Below are 7,119 nucleotides of genomic sequence, written 5' to 3'. Positions count from 1 at the left end.
CCGGGGGTCATCGGTTGCGCGGTCACGGACGTTGACCGCCAAACACCAGCGCGCACTGAATAACTAGCGGTCAGCAAGGAAGCGTGCTCGGAGCCAACACCAAGTGTAAGAAATAAGTTGAATATACGTTATTAAGTTTATTAGTAACGCGTGAATTGTATTCGACCACCTCCGCGATCGAAAGAACATAAAATTAATAGCTCACGTATCTTGAGAGGATAGCTACGTTCAGGAGCATAAAGCTTCAGCTTTTCTAGCAGATAGGGAGAGTCTATGTCCCCGCTGATTAACTTCGCGACAAAAGTAGCTTGTAATGCCTGACGTCTATGTTCTAAGGTTTGTAGACCATTAAGCATGCACCGTGACAGGTAATCTAATTGTTGTGATGAAGCCCATTGTAATCGGTGTATTGTTATTCTGGAGAATATTTTTTGTATGCTTTCTATCCTAGCCGTCCACACGTGACAGTATGGGGAGAAAAGAACTGAATTAGACTCTAGGATGGAACGTACTAATGCGGAATATAATGCTTTCAGACATATTAGATCTTTTATCTCAAGAGTTTACTTGATTACAAATCCTATCATCCTATTGGCCTTGGTAATAGTAGAGTGGTAATGCTCGCAAAAGGATAGTGATGAATCAAGAATCACACCAAGATCCCTGACTGATGACACGCGAGACAAATTGTATCTGTGCAATGAGTAACAAAAGTTTAAAGGGGTTCGTTTCCTGCTGAATGTAAGCGCGCTGCATTTATCCACATAGAGGCTTAGTTGGTTTGCCTCACATCAATTGCTGAATAGGTTGAGATTGTTCTGGAGCGCGAAACAATCATCAATTGACCTGATAATTGAAAAAAGTTTAATATCATCAGCATGAAGAAGAACAGAATGTTTTGGGAGAATAAGAGTCACGTAGTTTATGTTGAGTGTAAGTTGCTGCCTTGGGGAACTCCCGAAGTATGTGTGAATGGTTGCGAAAAGATGTTATCTAATCTTACAGTATACATTCTGCCCGTATTTTAAGAAGCGCACTTTATTGGTCTGCTGCTCACGGCGTGGCAATGGGAACTGAGGGTGACGCGTTTCCTGTCTTCTTCTACCTTAAACATGTGCTCTTTGTGACAATACCAAGGACCGTAAAGATATCAGGTCAAGTTATAAGCCCGTTTTGACAGCTAGGTGGAAGAAGAATCGACGAAGAAAACTGACAGTTAGTTTTCCGCTTGTCTTTACACGCATTGTTATTGTGTGAGTGTGCGAATCATGACTACAATGTTTACAATCCAAGAGCTGTACAGTAAACTAAATAAGATTCGGTGCTTTCAAATAAAATTGGATCGAAAATTGAAAAAGTTTCGTAATTTGCATTACATACAGTGCATCACGGTGCCGCATCGTACCAGCAGGTCGATAAATGTTGTGAATGAAGGAACGGCGGTATATTAGGAATGGTTGTTTGAGCAGCACGATGGTAGCGAAGCGGTGAGCCAACCCCACTTTGTTGTAAGTTAAATTGTGTTCATTTATTAGATTGTTTTATTCACTAAACAATTATATATTATTTTAGGGGCGGTGGAAGTAAATGTAGTAGCCACTGATAACCGACGAGAATATTTTGGTGTTGATGAAGTGTACCTCTGTTTGGAAGGTCTATTCGACGAACAATTCATATCGCCGGTGATTAGCTACGAGGTAAGCGGCATAGGTGTGCTTCTTCATGCCGAATGATTAAAAATCCCTTCGCCACTGGGACACCGTGTGACGGAACCGTTCAAAACTAGCTTGAAGCTGCGCTAGCTTGTGAAGTCTCTCCCGTCGAAGGTGTGCGCAAGCTACTTTGTACCCCGGCTGCTGGTGATCTAGGAACGGTAGCCCAGGATTTGGTAAGAGGCAAACAGGGCATCAACGCCTATCGAGTGCAATTGCATGAAGAGTGCCTGCTGTGTATATGGAGCTTTTCGTTAGCAAGCATTTAGTTTACTGGACAAGGGCAAATCATTATCTAAGCCAGGAGCTACGACGGCATACCGAGTGGTCTCGTTTTCGTTGACGGCTGCTGGAACAAAAATGCCAAAAGATGTACGGTGGAATGCAGAAACGCTATCTGACGTTCGGGCGGGGAAGGAGCAGCAGGAACTTGACGAAGTTGTCTTGCGCTAGCCACGAGGTGTGCATGCGGCAGATATGTGCCATGAACTGTTGAAGGGACGGAAAGAAATTTATTACAATAGATCGAAAGGTGGAACTCGATACAAAATAGTTATATAATATATCTTTTTAATATAATTGCAGAGGAGTCAAGTCATAGACACCATTAACAATATATCGTTGCCAAATGCGGAATCGTACACGGACGCAACGCCTTTTGGATCAATGCTTTTGGATTTGTTACTCGTGCTGTTAGATGTGTTCCTCGTTTTTACATATTCCCTTACGGTGTGTATCGATGTGGTGCACGCTTACCTCAAATTGATATTTAAATTTATCATGCATGTCTTTTGCAGAAATCTTATAAACTATACCGGCTTCCGTTCGAAGAAAGAGGACTACATTTAAATTCTGCCAACGATGGATCGCTTTGGACAGATTGACTAATTTGCCGTGAAATCTCACATCGCCTCCTAGTTTAAAAGTGTACCAACATACACACATCGATATCGTTAATCGGCATTGTAGGTATTCAGATTACATAAACTGTACGAACTACATGTTCGTCGTTCCTCTAATTTTTTTTTTTTTTTTTGTTTGCGCGGAGTGAAACCTTCCAAAGGCACCCACGATATCCAACCAACCGTCCATATCGTGGGTAGTGTGGGATTCATTGATCGTAATCTATCTGTATTACAGATACAGATGTAAACAGTTAGCTTACGATCTATGCGACCTCACTAAAACACTCCGCGTACCTGTTACCTTCCTCTTGCAGATTTGTGTGAGCGTCATATTTGATCGTTAGGACGTCCTTCGCGCTGATCTCGTACCTGTGAAAACAGTTTGAAAAAAGAAAAAAAAAAGAAAAAGAAAAAAGAAAAGGAAAAGAAAAAAAGAAAAGAAAAAAGAAAAAAGAGAGTTCCATTCCGGGTTCACTGTAGCTTTGTCGAGGTTTCGTCTCCTGGCACGTCTTTTCCGATGTCCATGTTTGTACTACTACGTTCCTTCCTTCGTCGGTTTATACTTCTCATTGGGCTTTCATCAGTGTGCGGCCAGATGAGAAAGATGTTTGCGTTCAATGTTTAATGTCTTGATGTGCACGTTTTATGTATCATTAGCGTCTAATTATTCTTTCGACGTCAAGGCATCCTAGTTATCTAGAATGCCCTCCCCCTTCCTGCTTTGCCATGCATCATCATCCGCCCAAGGGGTTGGGACTGGGCCCGTGTACCCAAGCTTGGATATTTGATGACACATGTTACCACTCGGCACGTAAAGGACGTGTCAGGATAGGAGTTGGATAGGAGAGCCTGTGTTAGCCTTCTTAGAGGCTTCGGAACCTACCCCGTTGCCAAGAATTTGCTGTTCTGGTGCAATTAGTTGATCATCTTTCTCATCTTTTTCCGCGCTTTTGGATCTTGCTGTTGTGTTTTGCGTTTGCGACTAGTGCCCTCTTTGGCTTCATTGTTAGCTTTCATATTCAGAAATCGCATACGAACTATCACTCTCTGTTTTGCGAATGATTTTATGACCTCTGCTGGTAAATCGACTTGTTTCTGAATATTCACCTTTAATCTTCGAACGATTGCAGTTTTTTTATGGAAAGTACCATTTTTGTGCAATTTCTGGAATATTTTTTCCATCTTTTTGCCAGTGTTTAAAAATTCGTCGCTTGGTTTGTAAAGTCCTCCCAGAGATAGATGCTCCACAAATGTCGGTGGTTGACAATAATTGTGTTCGGATATTATTTTAAAGGTTTGCATTCCCAAGTTCAATGCCGGATATTTTGCGTTAAATTTTTTTGCGAGGTATCCCATTATGTACTCTAATCCATCTGCCTCTTGTTCGTTCATAGAAGAGAGATTACTACTCACACTGCTCACTAAATCACTGTCGTCATTGGTCACTAATCCATTGACCCTTTCCATAGCGTTGATATCTGGGAGACTAGGATTGATTCCAGCTTCGGAAAACATCGTTGCTGCTAGAAATTCTTCGCTTTGTACAGATTCATATGTGTCTTCGCCATTCGTTTCCGCCGTTGTCAGGTATTCATCCTGTTGCTGATTTTTTTTTTCTTCGGTATCTGTCTGATTATGTAAAATACTTGGAGATTTGCCGAGTATCATAATTCTTATTCTGTATAGACAACTCAGCGGCGAAGGGTGATCATAAACCCCTCCTTTTTGTCTAATCTGCGAGAAAAAGTTTTCTAGCACATCTTGATTCAACTGTCAAAGGAAAATAATACGCAACGGTTAAACAAATTGTAAAACAGTTTGATGGGTGATTTAATTGATATTTACCTTATATGTAGATATAAATTTAATATCATGTTTTTCTTTCATGTCCTGATACAGCATTTGAAGAGCAGTTGTTTGCATCAGAATTGATTTTTGAAATGTCTGAAGCGAACATTTTCCGATGGCAATTGAATTAAGCATCAACTCGCGCATGTCGTTCAGGGCCTTTATTTGATTATCGTTTCCATTGTATGATTTTTTATAGTCCTCTTTAGCATAAGGCGAGTATGAATTTGATACGCTGAACCATAAATCAACTTTTTCTATAAAGTCAGCTAGATCTTTTGCTTCTTCACTATGTACATATCTTCGCAAAGATACAGATACTGTGCGCGATAAAAGTTGTGCTGCTTTTTTCACATTTTGTTTCTCCTGGCTAGTCATCTTGATGTGTCCTTGATTTATTTTGAACACAGGAGTCATTTCTGCAGCCATACGACCCTCAACTATATGTTTAAGGGGCTCAATTGTTATTGTCTTATCATGATACTTGAATCCGTGATCTACTAGCCAGTTCCTCGTCAACTTTAACAAATGAGGCACATCAGGAACAACATATACATTTTTTTTTGTGATGGGATGTGGAAAAAATGGATTATTATAATCGACTGCTCCCAATTCTTTCCAACAGCTAGTATTTGCAGGACAGTTATCGCTAACTATGGCGACCACATTTATATTTTTTTCATTTAATTTTTCAATAATTTCCATTATGATTTCTTTGGTCATGCTTTGGTCAAATCCTATGTAGATTGGCTGCTTCCAGTTCTTAAATAGTCCTCTAGCCATTACTACTTGAACATAATTGAACGGTCCCATTACTTCATCTGCTGCCGGGTCATATTCTAATACGCTTTCTACTTTCATTTCATCAAAACTTAGAACACATTCTCGATCTTTGTTGCTAAATGTTTTGGCCGCAGTTCCAACTAAATTCAAAACGTCTTCTAAGATGCCTTGCTTTAAGTTAATTTTTCGTCCATACCTTTGTAAGGTGGATGGAGCAGCCATAGGCACCTTCAAATCTTTTCCTACGTAACAATATGCCCGCGAACTAAAATATTTCAAGGTAAACGCCTTGCTAATTTCCTCTTTGGTCCATCGTACTCGCTTCTTGTGCTTAATAATCAAATCAATTTGATTGCTAGTCAGAGTGTCTCCTAACATTTTCTTCATTATTGGAACTACATCTGAACTTAGGATGCTTTCTTTCTGAATGGTTTCCAATTTTTTTCCAAATTCACATTTTGTTTCTTTAATGCAGTATTTTCTTGAACAACCGAATCCAAATGCTTTTTCAAATTATGGTTTGCTGCTTTTAGGTTTTTAGCCTCCTCTAGTTGAGCAGTTAAGGCAGAAATTTTTGATTTAAGGAATTCAATTTGTTCATCTTTTTTTTCGCACATGGCACATTCTTTCTCACACGACTGATATAGCTCATGTCGGCGTTGCTCTAGAACAACCTCGTTCAATTGTTCTTGCTCATCATTAGTTATGTTCGAGCATGAAATTACAGATGGAATTGCTTTAAACCGAAACACAACACAAACGTATTATTAAAATAATAAAAACAGTAGCAATAAATTATATACAGAAGTTTAACAGTGTTAATATATTAATGAAAAAATAAATGATTATTAATAAATAAGTTACACGCATTACATACGAAAATCGTACACCTCAATCGATACTAATCCTTTTATGTTATGTAAAATGTTATGGTTTAGAAACAATGATATAAATCCATTTAATGGCAAAGGTTTGGAAACAAAAAAAAGTAAGTAGTACGCTTGCCATTGGATTTGCATGGATCTTTATCATCCGCTTCTCGTTTTATGATCGTCATTTCATTTCGAGGATTGTCAAAGTTACCGAAAGGTGGCTATGGAATTTTATATTAGCCATTAGGGAAGCAGTTTTTTTCAAATTTATTTACAAATAGCAAAAAATGCTTAATATAATATTAAAACACTTGAAAGCATTCTGCACATTCCTAAACATTAACATAACTTTTTTTTACGCTAAAGTTATCCAATGTTAGCCAGCGACGTCTGGACATTCGGACAGCTCCATGTTCGGCATTATGTTGCCCTAAGTGACGCAACGTCTTGGAACATAACCATCGGATAGATAGATGGCCCCACGACGACCAGAGACCGGGAGTTCAGCTTTAACCGTCGACCAGTTTGGTTCAGTTTTCTAGTAAAATTCCATATTTTAAAATTAATAAATTGTAATAATTCAAAAAAGCAACTAAAAGCTAAAGCAAATACTATAATTATATCTAATATACACGTACAGACAGACAGGCAGACTGATAGACAGACAAAAATCAATGCAAGAAACATTATTTAACTTTGATTATTAATATTCTTAGCGACATTTGCATAAAATACTGATTAAACATACTATTAAATTGTATGAGAAGCAAACCATGTAAACAAGTTTTTAATATTATTACCCGATAACGTTGAAAGATATTTTAAAACTATGATAAAGCAAACTGAAGAAACTGTGACTCTCAAGACACTACGGCCTAAACAACTAACCACTACGGCCTAAATAGATGGCCTAGCAGTGGTCGAAGAACTGAAAAGCAAATGGCAACAGTTAAAGGAAGCATGCAGCAGCCTTCCTCGTTCTACGCCATTACAATTTTC

At 38.8% G+C, this 7,119-nt stretch overlaps 2 long non-coding RNA genes across 3 annotated transcripts; one reads left to right on the top strand and one right to left on the bottom strand.

The window, feature by feature from the left end:
* Positions 1 to 524: 524 nt before the first annotated feature.
* LOC120902635 lies at positions 525 to 1,063 on the bottom strand. The gene is made up of 2 exons (XR_005739451.1): positions 1,004 to 1,063; positions 525 to 846 (listed from the first exon to the last, which is right to left on the bottom strand). It is a non-coding gene; the product is annotated as an uncharacterized LOC120902635 (long non-coding RNA).
* A 141-nt stretch (positions 1,064 to 1,204) lies between these two features.
* Positions 1,205 to 6,050, top strand: LOC120904673. Of its 2 annotated transcripts, none has more exons than XR_005739805.1 (5): positions 1,205 to 1,508; positions 1,573 to 1,888; positions 2,298 to 2,441; positions 2,510 to 2,677; positions 2,761 to 6,050. It is a non-coding gene; the product is annotated as an uncharacterized LOC120904673 (long non-coding RNA). The 2 variants fall into 2 exon arrangements; XR_005739804.1 differs by having other exon boundaries at positions 1,211 to 1,508; positions 1,573 to 1,697.
* Positions 6,051 to 7,119: the final 1,069 nt, after the last annotated feature.

The sequence above is a fragment of the Anopheles arabiensis genome, chromosome 3 (assembly GCF_016920715.1).
Source record: "Anopheles arabiensis isolate DONGOLA chromosome 3, AaraD3, whole genome shotgun sequence".
NCBI lineage: Eukaryota > Metazoa > Arthropoda > Insecta > Diptera > Culicidae > Anopheles > Anopheles arabiensis.
The sequence above is the reverse complement of the archived record's forward strand: the minus strand, read 5'-3'. Positions and strand labels throughout refer to the sequence as shown.